The sequence below is a fragment of the Lissotriton vulgaris genome, chromosome 8, assembly GCF_964263255.1.
Source record: "Lissotriton vulgaris chromosome 8, aLisVul1.2, whole genome shotgun sequence".
In the NCBI taxonomy this organism is placed as follows: domain Eukaryota; kingdom Metazoa; phylum Chordata; class Amphibia; order Caudata; family Salamandridae; genus Lissotriton; species Lissotriton vulgaris.
In genome coordinates this window covers 1,436,188,109-1,436,204,905 of record NC_141696.1, presented here as the reverse complement: position 1 = coordinate 1,436,204,905, position 16,797 = coordinate 1,436,188,109, and the positions used below count along the sequence as shown (strand labels likewise).

General features: G+C 43.8%; 1 protein-coding gene across 3 annotated transcripts in view; it reads left to right on the top strand.

Moving 5' to 3' along the window:
- LOC147698896 (uncharacterized) overlaps positions 1–16,797 on the top strand; it is a 120,843-nt gene that overhangs the window by 13,794 nt on the left and 90,252 nt on the right. The window contains exon 1 of one of the 3 annotated variants that reach the window (XM_086935511.1): positions 459–556. The exons of 1 other annotated variant lie outside the window; for it this stretch is intronic. The gene's annotated coding sequence lies outside the window, so the exon portion shown is untranslated. Of the gene's footprint in view, positions 1–458; positions 564–16,797 lie in introns of those variants that run through there. One more of the 3 variants, XM_086935512.1, reaches the window with a different exon arrangement.

Below are 16,797 nucleotides of genomic sequence, written 5' to 3'. Positions count from 1 at the left end.
CAATGCTTGTTACTGTTGTTTGCCTATACTTCGTCTTAAATTGTACAGGCAAGTAACTGAGCATTTAAGTAACATATTTTCTTATATGGTTCTACATACAGAGAGATAACTTGGCATTTTAGTAACATTACCTTAAATAACAATTGCAATCACTTGAATTAACATAGAAAGATAAATGACTTAGTCAATCCACCAAGATTTTTATACACTGATCACTGCTGCAAGATAATTACCCCACTGAGCTATCTTGCATGCTACCGAATCTTATCTTAAAGGCCCATTATATTGTGTCTAGTACTCGACTTTGAAATTAGCATGGATTGGTTTGGACAAACACAACCTTCAGACATGCTGCATGTTGAGTTTGGACACTGCCCACTTGCTGTGCTGTCAGCGAATTTCAACATAGATTAGTTTCACTAGAACAGGCTGAGTTGGACAATATTTCACAATGTTCAATTGGCTCCTCAAACACGACCTATGACCCTGGATGCCTATTTATGCCTTCTCTGGTGAGCCCTTTGCAAGTGTGCAGCAACCAGACTCCAGAGCTGAGGTAAGGGGTAAATAGTGCTTATTATACTATATTTATTTGGAAAGGATATGTACAGGAAAGCGTCTAGGCACTGTAGAACATAACAGATGACCCTTACCAAATAAAAAGAAGAAAGGGTAAAGGTAAAATGGGAGGGACGTCCTCTAGGGTAGAGTGAAGGGCTATTTCTTAAATCGCTAGCCCTTGCAGAATTTTTCCAGCCTAGCTTCTGTATGGAGTTCCACAGAAGGTCATCCCAAGGTCTTGGTTCAGCCACCAAAAAAGCTCTGCTACTGTATGCCACCATTTTTTTTTGTTTTGGGCTTATCTGTGGGAACTGACTTGTAAGAACATAGTAGGATTCTTACTTTGGGCCATTTCAGCTTGGGAGCCCAACATTTGAGCGTAGATTAGTATAAGGTTCAGTGGGAAAGCAACATTGCCTTGAACAAATCTTTGCTCCATACAGACAGCAACTGTCTGTATAGTATAAAGGGAATAATTGAGTCTCTCCAAGACAACCCTGATGAAAGGCAAGAAGCTGCATTCTGGTCAAACAGAATCCAATAGAGTAGTTTGATGAGAAGTTCCTTAGTTGGCATTACCATATTCTAGACTTGACCCCATGAGGGCATTGTGCCCTTTGAAAAACTGGAGATACTGTTTTCAATGTTTTTACTTGTGAGAAACATGTTACTAAGACTCTGGCCATGTTGGGCTCCAGAGACAGGTTGATGTCAATAATGATGCCTATATTTCGAACTTTTTTGAATGAGCCTGGAAAGGGGGGGGGGCTGTACTCCTATGCTAGATGGACGGGTCCTGGGTGCCCTTTCGCCCTTGGTAACAATACGTTTTATTAAGGACAGACTACGGTTAAGGACGTTCGTTGACATCCATGATTGTTGGTAATGTTTTTTAACATAGTTCGGAAATGTTTAGTTGGTTTTTAATTTAATTTAGTTGTTTATTGCTAATTTTAGTGTCATACCGGGTTGCGGATTTTGTAGCTGCATAGAGTGGGTAGTGCTTTAATCATAATTATTTGACAATTAATATAAAATTCTTAATAAATAATTATGTAACTTGAGTAATTAATTTATTTTTGGTGTTATGTTTTAGGTGTGGGTTTTGAGTTTTGTAGGTGTACAGGGTGGGAATTAAATTAATTGTAAATAATAACAAATGTTTAATTATTAATTATTTCATGCTACTTAATTAGGGATGTGTGGGTTGTGTTTATATGGGTACAGGGTGGGAAGTATTATAGTTAATTATCAATTATTTAAATTATTATTCATTATGTAATTGATAATTAATTATGTAAATTGTGTAATTAAGAGTTTTTTTATGTGTCAGGTGAGGGTTGTGTTTTTTGGGTTACCGGGTGGGAAGTTACTTAAGAAATAATTTATTGATAATTAATTATTGTTTTATCAATAATTATTTAATTGATAATTACGTTAATTGTGAATGTATTATATTTGTTACGTTTATCGAGAAATTTGGTGGAAGCTATTAAGCAATCATAAATTTAAAAATATTCATTTATTTAAAAAACAAATATATTAATATTTAATATGTTAATTGTGTTATACTTTGTTTATTTACGTTACATTTTAATTGCTTGTGGGAATATAGGGGCCTGATTAGGATGTCGGGTGAACCAACAGGCCGTCAGTGGTGGTCGGCTCGACATCCATGCCATCGGTCCGACCACTGCATTTCAATGCAGGCTGTTGGGCCGCAGAGGTCGGGGAGAAAGACCACTTATTCCAACAGGATCCAGGATCCTGTTGATGCAGTGGTGAGAATTGTATCCCTACCATAGGGCGAGGCCTGCGCAGGCACTGTGGTAAGGATTACAATGCCCCTTTCTGACTCCCTTTTCATGGCGGTCCAACCATCATGAAAAGGCAGCCGGAAAGGGACTTTGGGGGCCCCAAACAGGCCTCTGTCACCTAGGGGCCCTGAAGGCACATGTAGTGTCCCCCCACATCCATGAATCGTGTGCCACAAAGAGCATGGATATGCACAAAGTGGTTTTTCCACTGCCGCTTGTGCTGCACCCCTTATCATGGGCTACAGCACAAACCCCAGTGGAAAAAAGAACTTTCCGACTGCCACCCCATTGGTCATATTGTATTAGGGTGGTCAGACCACCAACAACTTGTTTGGTGGTCTCTTGACCGCTGCAACAACGGTCAGCGGTCTGACTGCCCGTTATAGGAATAGGAGTTCAGGTGTTAATTATATCAATATTATTTGTGTTAATTGATTGATAATAATTATTACAAATTTTAATATTTATGTTATTTTAATTTTTTTGTTAAAGTTAAGACATTTAATATTGATATATGGAATTTTAGATTTTTGATATTTAATAGAGTTGTTTAAATACATTATTTGTTTGAAGTGAAGTACTCTCTATGTACTGCACCAGTGAATGCAGTGGGAATAGTAAATTTTACCCCCACGTTTATTTATTTTTATTTATTTGAAAGATTTCTAATGTGCCCAGCTACCCCAGACAATAGAATAACCAGATCTTCAGGTTCTTACGGAAAGCAAGTAAGGAGTTGCAGTTCCTAAGAGCTACCGGGAAAGAATTCCACAGTTTAGGACCTGGGTAGGCAAAGGAGCAGCCTTTCATGCAGGCTTTACTGAACCTGGGTATGGAGAACAGCAAAAGGCTTGAAGATCTCAGCGGTTTGAGAAGCAAATAAAGAGTCACCAGTTTGCGAATGTATGACCACACTAGGCCATGTTTGTCCTTAAACATACAGCACAATGCCCTGAACTCAATGCATTTAGAGACCTTGAGCCAGTGAAGTTCCTAAAGCAGAGGGGAGACTGAGGCACGCCTCAGTAGATGAAAAATCAACCGTTCAGCCATGTTTCGAATAGTCTGCAAGCGTTGGATGGAAGTCTTATCCACGCCGAGGTACAGCACATTGCCATATTGGATGTGAAGAGTGCCTGAATGACAGTTCTCTGACCGCTAAGGGAATTAAACAAAGGATCTTTTTCGCGCAGGGTGTTGTTTCCTTGACCCCGTTTCCTTGCTCCTGGACGCTTCTGCCCACGTTCGTTTCGTTCCTCCTGGCTGCTTCTGCCCACGCTCCTGTCCTGACTCCGGAGGCTGTTGGTTTAGTGCTCCTACCCGCTTCTGCCCACGCTCCTGTCCGCTTTTGGCATGTAGAAATCCGTGGTCTGTCGGTTTGGCGCTCCTGTCCTGCCCGCTTCTGGTCACGCTCATGTCCGCTCTCCAAGCACTTTACTACTTCACTAACATGGCGGACCCGTGATTGTGATGTCAGCACGCGTTAAACGCACACGCCCACCTCAGACATGGAGCTACTTCCAAGGGACTACTTTCTGAAAGAACGTACTTTTTCCTTATAAGGTATATTTTTTTATGGTATATCGCCTATGTCCATCTGCTTACCCTGACGTTTCCTATGATGTATTGGGTGTTTTGATTGGCGCTGTGGTTCCCGAGTTTACCTGGCTCAAAGGTGTGTGTTCTCTCTTTATAATAGTACTATAGATTAACATAGTTTTAATTATGTTGTTTACTGTCTTATGTATAATGAAACTAGACAGATTTTACATATTGTTCAGCTTATTTGCTACATTTATTGACTTTTTTGATGTGTAAATAAATAAATATATATATATATATATATATATATATATATATATATATATATATATATAAAATATAGTTGTAATAATTTGTTTATTAAAAATAATTAGAAAATGAAAATATAGATCATATTTATTGTTTGAAAATAGTTTTATATTATATATGTGTATATATGTACACATTCATATATATGTGTGTGCTTGTTTAAATAAGTTTGTATTTATATATGTTTTAAATATTACTTAAACATTTATTTACATTATATTAATGTTATATGTCAAATAAATAGTATTTAGTTTTTAACTATATATAGACGAAATATATATATATATATATATATATATATATATATATATATATTATATATATATATAAAATATATTATAGTTAGGACCTAGTTACCATAGGAAATTCCGAACATTCTATTGGGAATAACTTTGGTGCCGATTGAGGGATCTGCCTGTAATTTTCCTAAATTTTTTCTCGCTGCGCTCCGATCCTTCCCTAGAAGTTGCGGGGGGATTCGTCAAGCGGGGGCCGAGAAAAAAGGGGGGTCCCAAAACGTGTTTTCCCCATGTTAATTTCCATAGAGACATTCTGACAGGACTACAGCTCGAACGGCTGAACAGAATTATACCAGATTTGGCAAAATGGTAGGGACTGGTATGCAGCAGTGCCTTTTGTATGTTTGGTGTAAATCCCTCAAGTAGTTCTTGAGAAAATTGAATTTGAAATTTTTCAAATGGCATTTTCTAAGGGACCTTTAGACATGGCTACAGCCCGAACGGCTGAACGGAATTACACCAAACTTGGCCAAATGGTAGGGACAGGCATGCAGTAGTGCCTTTTCTATATTTGGTGAAAATCCCTCTAGTAGTTGTTGAGAAAATGATTTTGAGCAAATTATATATCTATATGCGCGCAACATTCTATTGGGAATAACGTTGGCGCCGATTGAGGAATCTGTGTGTAATTTTCCAGAATTTTGGCCATCTCCGCTCCGCTCCTTCCCTGAAAGTTTCGGGGGGCTTCGTCAAGCGAGGGCCGAAAGGGGGCTCCCAATACATGTTTTCCCCATGTTAATTTCCATAGGGACCTTTAGACACGGCTACAGCCCGAACGGCTGAATGGAATTACACCAAACTTGGCGAAATGGTAGGGCCTGATATGCAGATGTGCCTTTGCTATGTTTGGTGAAAATCCCTCCAGTAGTTCTTGAGAAAAATGAATTTGAAATTTTTCAAATGGCATTTTCTATGGGACCTTTAGACACGGCTACAGCCCGAACGGCTGAACGGAATTACACCAAACTTGGCAAAATGGTAGGGACAGGTATGCAGTAGTGCCTTTTCTATATTTGGTGAAAATGCCTCCAGTAGTTGTTGACAAAATTGAATTTGATAAAATTATATATCTACATGCGCTCACCGTACGCGTACCGTACGCGTACATGCGCGTACCCTTACGTGCGCGAGCGAGTTTCTGATTGGCTGGCAGTCGACTGTCAACATTCCAAACTGTCCAAACCAGGAAGTGTTGGCCACCATCTTGTTTTTCAGGAGAACTGAGGCACAAGAGAGCCCAAAACAAGAGTGGAAAACATGAAAAGGGGGCAGGGTAGAGACCCCCCAACCCTCTAGCCCTTCTCAGGGGGTCCCAAAAGGACCCCCAAGGGCAATTTTTTTTTTTTTAAATCGCGGGGTACGCGCACCGTACACGTAGGGTAAGCGTACCGTCCGCGTACCCCGCGATTTAAAAAAAAATATTTTTTTTTTGCACTTGGTCCTTCTGGGACCCTCTGAGAAGGACTAGGGGGTTAGGGGGTCTCAACCCTGCCCCCTTTTCGCGTTTTCCACTCTTGTTTTGTGCTTTCTTGTGCCTCACTTCTCCTGAGAAACAAGATGGCTGCTCAGGTGGTCCCAGAAGGATAATAACATATATAAACGTTATCCGCTAATAGAATTAGCATTTACAAAACCTTTGAAATTTATTGAAAAAAAATATAGGTTTCACGCCTGATATAGTTAGGAATTAGCATTTAAAAAACCTTGCAAATTCACAGAAAAAAACATAGGTTTCAAGCCTTATATAGTTAGGAATTAGCATTTTAAAAACCTTGCAAATTCACTTAAAAAACCATAGGTTTCAGGACTTATATAGTTAGGAATTAGAATTTAAAAAACCTTGCAAATTCACTTAAAAACCATAGGTTTCAGGCCTTATAAAGTTAGTAATTAGCATTTTAAAAACCTTGCAAATTCACTTAAAAACCATAGGATTCAGGCCTTATTTAGTTAGGAATTAGCATTTAAAAAACTATTGAAATTGCTCCTATATAGTTAGTTGTACTAACTATATTTCGCGCACCCGCAATTCACTGCTGATGATGTCACATATTACATCATTCATGACATGGTGAGTGACATCACTGATGACATCTCAAATGACATCACTGATGACATCACTGATGACATCTCACTTGACATCACTGATCACATCACTGATGATATCATTCATGTTATAATACGATGTACCTCGTCACACTCTAATATAACCTTTGATACACCCAGTGTTAAATACAGACTACCATTCTTGAAACCATTGACACACCAATACCAGTTACTACATACTCACTCACTGATTCCAAGGTCTACACACACATTCACTCATTCACCCATAGAATCACTCATACATACAGTCACTCATAAATACAACACTATCATATGCACTCATACACCTATACAGACACTCACACACTGCCACTCATCCATGGAGTTACTCACACACCTAGTCAGTCATGCAAAGAATCAATCACACTTCCATTTCCTCAACTATACAGTTATACACACAACACCTTACACTACACCAAACATATGCTAACACATATTTACTCTCTTATACAATCACTGATACAAGTACACAATGATCCATATAGCCACTCGCACATTCACTGGCTCTCATGTATAGTCATTTATATATGCCAACTCTCACATGCACTGTGTTTTACATATGTACTTACTTGCACATGTAGCACTGAGATATCCATTCACTCACCAACACACCCATGCACACAGTCAACCACCCATATAGCTGTTTCCACATGCACTCTTGAACGGTATTGCACCGTTACATCGCAACTTTTACAACGGGAGTCTATTACAACGCAACTTTTACAACGCTGGTTCCATTACAATGCATGCCTTTACAACGCATGTCATTACATAGCAGATGCTATTACAACGCATGCCATTACAACGTAAGTATAGGTAAGTATATAATTTTTTTAAATTTTATTTAATATTATTTAATTAATTTAATTAATATTAATTATAAATAATTATATTTATTTATGTTTTTTAATATTATAAATTAAATATATTAATTTAAGTAATTTTTAAAATAAGTATGAGTATAGGAGTATATGTTTTGGGGTACTGAGGTATATGTTTTGGGGTGTTTGGGTATTTTTATGTTTTAGGGTTGGGTTTGTGTTTTGGGGTACAGGGATATTTTTAGGTTTTAGGGCTGGGTTTGGGTTTTGGGGTATAGGGGTATTTTTAGGTTTTAGGGCTGGGTTTGGGTTTTGGGGTACAGGGGTATTTTTAGGTTTTAGGGTTGGGTTTGTGTTTTGGGGTACAGGGGTATTTTTAGGTTTTAGGGCTGGGTTTGGGTTTTGGGGTACAGGGGTATTTTTAGGTTTTAGGGTTGGGTTTGTGTTTTGGGGTACAGGGGTATTTTTAGGTTTTTAGGGCTGGGTTTGGGTTTTGGGGTACAGGGGTATTTTTAGGTTTTAGGGCTGGGTTTGGGTTTTGGGGTACAGGGGTATTTTTAGGTTTTAGGGCTGGGTTTGGGTTTTGGGGTACAGGGGTATTTTTAGGTTTTAGGGCTGGGTTTGGGTTTTGGGGTACTGTGGTATTTTTAGGTTTTAGGGCTGGGTTTGGGTTTTGGGGTACAGGGGTATTTTTAGGTTTTAGGGTTGGGTTTGGGTTTTGGGGTACAGGGGTATTTTTAGGTTTTAGGGCTGTGTTTGGGTTTTGGGGTACAGGGGTATTTTTAGGTTTTAGGGCTGGTTTGGGTTTTGGGGTACAGGGGTATTTTTAGTGTTCAGTTTTATTTAAAATACGACTTTAAATAAATTTAATTAATTAAATTAATTCAATTAAATTAAATTAATTAAATTATATTAATTACAATTTATAAAATAATTCAATTACATTAATTAAATTACATTAATTAAATTACATTAATTACAATTATAACATTTATTAAATTAAATTAATAAAATTAAATTAAATTAATTAAATTACATTAATTACATTTTTAAATTAAATTAAATTAAATTAATTACAATTTTAAAATTAATTTAATTATATTAGTTAAATTCAATTAATTAAATTAACTTAATTACATTTTTTTTTAAAAGATACACTTACCTATACTTACGTTGTAATGGTATGCGTTGTAATAGCATCTGCTATGTAATGACATGCGTTGTAAAGGCATGCATTGTAATGGTTCCTGCGTTGTAAAAATTGCGATGTTACAGTCTGCGTTGTAAAATAACGCGTTGTAACGTCATAGATCCCTCTTGAACTCATACACCTAGTGAATCAACTGCTCACACATCTATGCACAGAGTCACACACCTTCCAGTCACACACACACACACACTCAGTCTCCCATTCAAATACTTGGGCAACCAATCAATAACCCATATAGCCACTCATATAGCTACTGAGCAACACATGCAGCAGCTTACACAACAACAGACATACTGATGCACACATTCAGACAGTTTAGTCACTAACCCATGCATTTAGTAGGACACATTTAATCACTCACTCATAGTCAGTCACACACCTACTAAATCCTTCATCCAGACACTTATACATCCACTCATTCTTCAATATGTAAAACATATTTAAACTTTACAGAAACAAACAGTCACTGAATGATCTCATCAGTTATGTCATCAGTGATGTCATCAGTGATGTAATTTGAGATGTCATCAGTGATGTCATCAGTGATGTCACTGACCATGTCATGAATGATGTAATATGTGACATCATCAGCAGTGGATTGTGGGTGCGCGAAATATAGTTAGTACAACTAACTATATAGGAGCAATTTCAATGGTTTTTTAAAAGCTAATTCCTAACTATATAAGGCCTGAAACCTATGGTTTTTAAGTGAATTTGCAAGGTTTTTAAAATGCTAATTCCTAACTACATAAGGCCTGAAACCTATGGTTTTTTAATTGAATATATTATATATATATTTTTAGTGTAAAAGGTTATTTGTTTTTGATATTTGTGAACTTACCATTATGAGTATAGAAGACAATATTTTTGTGATTGATATTTTTGACACAATATTTCTGTATCACAATATTTTTGATTTCAATATTGTATCAGTGATCCTGCAAAAATCCAGTCTTACCCTTATATTGCCAAGGAAGCCGGAAGAATGGGTGAAATCTCAGCCTTTAGAGAAGGATTTTTCGCAGTGACTAAACATTTGCTGATTTCCAAATTGTTGCAAAGAACCCCTGTGTGAACTAAATAATATATATCATTAAGAGTCACAGTACTAAGTAAAGATATAGGAGCCTCATGAATCTTGTGTTTTATAAATTGCTCAGCAATCCGGAGGAGGAACCTTTTGTTACTGGAGCTATTAATTCAATACCTGTAACGGTTGTAAAATGACTCATTGGTGTTAGACTCATTCTTATGTGGTGAACTTGATTTCAGGGTGAGCTCGAACGTCTTCCAGAGTAATACGGTTCCAGACCCTAAGGATCTTCTCACACAATTGCACTAAACCTTACCATAGTTCATTGAAGGGCATGACTGGGGTCTAGGTGCCTGGGGATTGTATAGTTCTTCATTGATTCATTAGCCAAGCTAGGAGCCTCGCTGATACAGTTGGAATTAAAGTCTTTTTTTATGCTATTGATTTTTGCTCTGTATGTTATAATAATAATAGTTATAATAATATTAATTATTATAATAATAATGCGATTTGTAAGGCACTTGGTTACACCTCAACTGTGTACCCCTGCACTGGCTATAGCAGCGTCATATTTAAACTTCAGTTCCACAGTGTATGGTTTTCTCCACTGTCTTTCTGTTTGGTATCCCTCCAACTTTAGCTCTGCTAGATCACCAGTGGACCTATCTTTTGTTTAACTCTGACTCTCATGGATTTTATTGGAGTTTTGAGCCAGAAGAGTTGTGTCTTAAATTTGAGTGAATATGGTGTTAAATGCCTCTATTATTTCATCTGTAATGGGGTCTTTTAACTTTGTGTTACATTTACCAAAGGCTTGAAGTAAGGTGATGGTAGTTGCCTCAAGACAAAATGTTACCCAAAGTTTCTCTCACTGACTCAAACTCCCAGTTGCTTAGCAGCATCTCACACATGGAATTGAAATAACTAAAAGGTGTCCTGCAGTAAATGCGGTTTGTTGGCTAGTGAGTTGAAGGTTGAATGCTCCCAGAGCCTGCTATTTCCATTTTCAGATGCCAACTACATGTACAAGTAATAATAAATATCCAGCAACATTTATACATATTTTATTTGCAGTTGAAATCTACTGTGGGGGAGGCTTGACATGCTGTTGCCAAATAAAACCCAGTTAGCATTGGAGTTACATGAGTAATAGGCGTTTCTGTCACTGAGTGCCATGTTCTGGGAACCCCTTGTTCCGAGTTAGCCAACCAATCTTGGGGGTCCATTACGATGACGGGCGTACAAAGTCCGTCCGCCACCGCAACTGCCAAAGAGACCGCCCGCCATAGGTGCGGCGGTTGCGCCTTACTCATTAGGATGCCCCCGCCACACTGGCGGGCGCATCCTGCATTTCTTACATTGCGGTGGGCGTTGCTGTCATTGGATTTTGGATGATTCTTAGTGGAGTGGTGTGGCTCACTGGTTAGAGGCGGCAGACCCGAGAGCAGAGAACGGCCCGGGACCAGGGTTCGATTCCCGACGCGGCAGGGTCTCGGACCAGGATCAGCGGACTCGATAATTCTCGCCTCGGTGCCTACTCCAACCAGAGAACACACTCGGCAACTCTGGGCATTAGCTTGCCTCATCTCCACAACGGCCCCTCACAAACGCCCGGGATGCCTGGTTTCACCTTGGAGACTCCCAGGAGGGACTATCTCACAGGGAAAGCCAGGACGGGTTCCCCAGCGGTCTATAGCGCTACGAGGCCTGCGGTACGGGTAGAAGTGCGCTTTATAAGACACTTTCAATTTCGATTTCAATTTCAATTTCAATTTCTTATGGCTCTTGAAATCTCTATGTTAGGACTAAGTCCAAAATATCTCCAGGACAGACTTACTCTATACCTCCCTGACAGGAATCTAGTATCAAAAAGTCAACTTCTGCTATATCCTCGGCGCATTTGTGCATCAAAATATGGAGGCTGGGGCTTTTCCTATGTCGCCCTCACCACTGGAATAGGTTCCCTCTGTTTATTCTCTGTAATTTGCCCGGGAAGAACACAGCAAGTCACGCTATAGGTGGAAGATGAGGCCTGCACCACTGCCCACCAGCTGTACGGAAAAACCGTGAACGGTGCAGTGCTGGAGAGAGACGTGGTGGCCTGGTGATTGGAGCTTCCCAGCCCACTCACACTGTGGACCAAACTCTCTGCCAGCAGGAGGACTGAGCCCGCACCAGCTCTGCAAGTCTAGACAGGCACTGCCTGCATAACCCTGCCATCCAGCGCTAAGCGGGAAATACTGTCACCATGGAAAAGCAGGAACGGAGGCTGCAGCTACCCCGATCGGCCAAAATAATCTGCTGCCACGTGTCGATCCAGGAGGACTCCATCATAAGTAAGGAGTGTCCAGATGACCCCACAGAGCAGGGAGAAAGCCATAACCCTGCACCCCACCAAGTCTGAGGCACACCAAGAGGTGTGTCAGTCCTCCCACAGCCTCCCAGCCTGACCCGGTCAGCAGCGCTCCGCCCCTGCCTGCTGACCCTCTACCTGCAGCAAAGAAAGGGAACCAGCACCACATACTCACCCCACAACCTCTGCCTCGCTCGCAGCAACCCACTGTGTGACCCTGCTTGACCATGTCTGTCTCCATTAGCGCCCACGAGGTAGTGACGAGGGTGCCCACCGTGCAGCACCCTTGGAGACCGCGGGAGAAATTGCCACCCTGCATCTCTCCAGGACATGGACAGCACAGGAGCAAACGTGTCAAGCACCACCAGCCCCCACAGCATGATGCCTGCAGTGTGAGGAATTTGCTGGGCCTGTGCTGGGATTAGCATTGCACCGCCACCTAGTGTCTCTCTCTCTCTCTCACCTCTGAGGGGAAACTGCCAGCCGTGATCCTGGTAGAAACAAAAAGAGATATGCGGAACACAAGTGGAATCATCAAGCAAGGGACATAGCCTCATCAAGAGCTTTGATTCACCTGTTTTCCCTCCACACCATGGGTACTCACAAACCTTCTCTCGTGGGCCAAATTTACAGTGTGGTTTGTGTCCGAGGGCTGCACCAGTAGGGGTGGGGTTAGTAGGGGAGGGGCGGCGCAAGAGCTACAAAAAAACTGTGACCATGAGGTTGAACACAAGTCCCTGCAGCGGACACCTTCGTCCATTGAGCCACCGGGCCTGGTATACACACAACTCTCTCTCTCTCTCTCTCTCTCTCTCTCTCTCTCTCTCTCTCTCTCTCTCTCTCTCAACCTCTCTCAACCTCTCTCCCTCCCTCTCTCCCCCATCTCTCCCTATTTTTCCCTCCGTCTCACTCAGGCTGTCTCACTCCCTCTCACTCCCTCTCACTCCCTTTCTCTCCCACCTCTCTCTCCCTGACTCCCTCTGTCTCACTCACTCTGACTGTCTCACTCTCTCTGTCTCCCTCTCTCTCTCTCTCTGTCTCCCTCTCTCTCTCTCTCTCTTTGTCTCCCTCTCTCTCTGTCTCCCTCTCGCTCTCTGTCTCCCTCTCTCTCCTTCCCTCTCCCTCTCTGTCTCCCTCACTCTGTCTGTCTCCCTTACTCAGTCTGTCTCCGTCTGTCTGCCTCCCTCAGTCTGTCTCCGTCTGTCTCCCTCCCTCTCCCTTTGTCTGTCTCCCTTTCTCTGTCTACCTCTCTCTGTCTCCCTTTCCCTCCCTCCCTCCCACGCTCTCCCTCTGTCTGCCTCCCTTTCCCTCCCTCCTTTCCTTCCCTCCCTCGCTCTGCCTCTGTCTGCCTCCCTTTCTCCTTTCCCTCCCTCCCTTGCTCTCCCTCTGTCTGCCTCCCTCTCCCTCCCTCCCTCCCTCGCTCTCCCTCTGTCTGCATCCCTTTCCCTCCCTCCCTCTTTCTCCCTCTGTCTGCCTCCCTTTCCCTCCCTCCTTTCCCTCACTCCCTCGCTCTCCCTCTGTATGCCTCCCTTTCCCTCCCTCCCTCGCTCTCTCTCCCTCTCGCTCCCTTTCCCTCCCTCGCTCTCTCTTCCCTTCCCTCCCTCCCTCGCTCCCCCTCTGTCTGCCTCCCTTTTCCTCCTCGCTCTCCCTCCCTTTACCTCCCTTGCTCTCCCTCCCCCTCCCTTTCCCTCCTTCCCTGTGTGCCTCCCTCCACCTCCCTCCCTCGTTCTCCCTCGCTCTCCTTCCCTTTCCCTCCCTCCCTTGCTCTCCCTCTCTCTGCCTCCCTTTCCCTCCCTCCCTGGCTCTCCCTCTCCCTGCCTCCCTTTCCCTCCCACCCTCTCCCTCCCTTTCCTCCGTCCCTCACTCTCCCTCTGTCTGTGTCTGCCTCCCTTTTCTTCCCTCCCTCGCTCTCCTTCTGTCTGCCTCCCTTTCCCTCCCTCCCTCGCTCTCCCTCTCTCTGCCTCCTTTTCCCTCCCTTCCTCGCTCTCCCTTTCCCTCCCTTCCTCGCTCTCCTTCCCTCCCTCACCCTCTTCATCGCACCCTGCCTGTGTGTGCCTGGGCTGAGACAGCTTCCGGGCACACACACACAGAGCTGGGAGAACTTCACAGGTCTTTAAAAGACCATTTGTATGTTAATGAGGCTTTCGTATTTCACCTCTTAGCGCCCCTGCAGCTCCACTCTGACTATCACTGGAATGCCCGGGCCCCCACAGAGCAGGAGAGTCTTGGCGCGCAGTGTTTGCAGACACACTTTAACTTTTTTTTTTTAAACACGGGTAAATTGTCTGAAAGGTCCACGGGCCACCAGGGAAGGCTTGCCGGGCCGCTGGCGGCCCGCGGGTCGTACTATGAGTACCCGTGCTCCACACCTACACAGTGTTCCTTCCCAGACCGGCACCTCGAACGCCCACAAGGTCTGCAGCACTCAGGAACAGTTGCAGTGGTCTCCTCAATGCCCGCAGTGCCACCTAGTGGCCAGTATAAGGTACCACGTCTAAAAAAATATACATATATCTAAACGCTTTTGCACAAGACTGTCCAGCAGCACTGATAAGGCTGCAGCGGCCCAGAGTGACAGCCAACTCAACACTGAAAAACCAAAGGGGATGATGGACGGAGCGTTGACAATACAAACACTCACCCTAGTCAACTGATCTAGGTTTAATCCCTCACCATTCTTTAGCTCACTCCGCCACCCCAGTTCAGACATGGCCATATGCAAATCAGTCTGACCCTGTGCCTCATGGGAACAGTCCAGCCCGAACTGCCAAGCTTTGTTCGCCATAAGTTGGCAGGGTATGCTCAGACGTAAGTCCCTTGCTCACTTTGACACTGGATTCAAGCAAGCCGGACTGAAGACGGCTGAAATGCCAGAAACCGGTCCTCAGTAGCTTGTTTCCGGTCCTGGGAAGGCATGGCTTGGCAGTTCGGGCTGGACTGTTCCCATGAGGCACAGGGTCAGACTGATTTGCATATGGCCATGTCTGAACTGGGGTGGCAGAGTGGGCTAAAGAACGGTGATGGAGATCCCATACATCTCCACAACAGCAACAGAGCACAAAGGGGACAAAGGCACCACAGTGTCCTCCCTCACACTGCCTGAAGAAGGAGTTGTCAGTGACCCAAGGCTGACAAGAGGAGAGTCGCACACCACAAGTGGCCAGCCGCCATTTCAGCTCTCTACTACTCGTGGAAGCCATTCCCTGAAGAGGGCACACACGGAGTAGGAGCTTCAAGAAGCTGCCTGAAGAAGGAGCACCCAAATTGAATGGCTGCTCACCACGCAGCCAAGAAGAGTGACAACCTGCATGGTCCAGAGACCATTGAAGTTAAAAGGACCTGTTGGCCTTGTTGGAACTTGGTGCCTGTCACTGCACCCGGAGAAGAAGCAAAAAGAAGAGTGACAATCCTGTCACCTGGAAGAGCTGGACATACACAGGCGCGCCCAGGAAACAAGAGGAGAAGCACCAGGACTCGTAGCGCCACCCCGCCAATAGAATTCTCCAAAGACACCAGACAGCCACCAAGGCAGACCAATGGCCCTGGAGACAGCACCAAGGGAGAATCAAGTGTAATTCGTAGCAAGCGCAAACCGCAAAGCTCCCATCGTTTCACAGTGCGACCGTCCAGCCCTGAGCGTCGGCAGTCAGAGTCGAACAGCATCCCTGCTCCTGACCGCAAATGCCAGAGGTGAAAGAACAGATTCAGAAGAGGCAAAGTCACATTGCTACGATGTCCCTCCAGACACCTCCTCTACTAGCTGATCATCGCCACCTGTCGTCCAGGCCCAATGGCAGCTACGTCATCAGTGTCATGTGCATGACACCGCACTCAGCAAGAAATGTGGAAGTGTGACCGGAAGGTCTACACCAAGAATCGGACAACCAACTGAGGTCAGAAGGGGAAGTTGTGAGTGGCAGGGCCGGACAGTGAAGAGAACCTGAGCTACAAAAGGAGTGAGTCCTGACCCAGCGACAGCAAGGGAAGAGGGTGATAACCTGAGTAGGAACTGGCAACCGCACAGCGGAGTCTGAGAGTAAGATGCACAGCCTGCACAAACCGAGTCTCAAGCCTTACGTTTCTCACCGTGTCTATCACTCGCCTGTCATCAACGTCTGAACAGCCCAAGAAGTTCAAGTGATCGGATGCAAGTGCCTCCTCTAAAGGACATGGAGGTACCTGGCTACTCCCTACCTCAGGTGATAGACTCCAGAATGAATGTCTTCAGCCATCAAGACAAGTCATCACTCACCATCGTCCAGATTCACCACAAGGCTGGCAATGCCACCATTCCAGACCTCATCAAGTGTGTCCACCGACACCATCTTGAATAAAAATGGATTGGAACTCTACACTGTTGCCAAACCTGCTGATAAGCAAAACCCTGCGGCAGCGAGAGCATGTCCTGACCAAGACCCATACACCCTTGAGGTTTGTGCAAGAGACTGGCTAGTGGCTCCTCAGCGGTTTTGCAGCCCCCCCCCAGTCGGCACACACACAGCCCCAGCGCAGCCTACCAGCAGTCCTGTGGTAGGCCTGACCCAATGGCCTCCCCAGGCAGGAGAGGTGGAAGAGACAATGCCCCACCGACAGGTCACCAGACCCAGCAAGACAGTCTAACAAAGCCTTCGGTCGACCCTGCAACGATTCAGTGAACTTTCACCAACGGACTCCAATCATAATCTTGACGCACCCAGTCAATGAACTGTTGTTATCCACCACATACCATCCTCCATGTCAGCAAAA